Below are 240 nucleotides of genomic sequence, written 5' to 3'. Positions count from 1 at the left end.
CAAATTTATGTTTGTCGGAGAACGACCCCCATCTCCAATATGTAAGCTATCGTTGGCAGCACTGACACTTGAGCTCTGCCGTGCGGCTCGACCCGGCTACCTTTACGCATGTTCCCCCTGTTTCGCCGTTACCGCCGAGCACGACGAACGTGTCCGAACTGCCGTCGTACGTTTTTATATATTGTTTACGTCTTAGGCGACGCTGAGTTTAATTTAATATCTCAATAAACCGTTCACTTA

The sequence above is a fragment of the Acyrthosiphon pisum genome, unplaced genomic scaffold (genome assembly GCF_005508785.2).
Source record: "Acyrthosiphon pisum isolate AL4f unplaced genomic scaffold, pea_aphid_22Mar2018_4r6ur Scaffold_20960;HRSCAF=22641, whole genome shotgun sequence".
NCBI lineage: Eukaryota > Metazoa > Arthropoda > Insecta > Hemiptera > Aphididae > Acyrthosiphon > Acyrthosiphon pisum.
The sequence above is the reverse complement of the archived record's forward strand: the minus strand, read 5'-3'. Positions refer to the sequence as shown.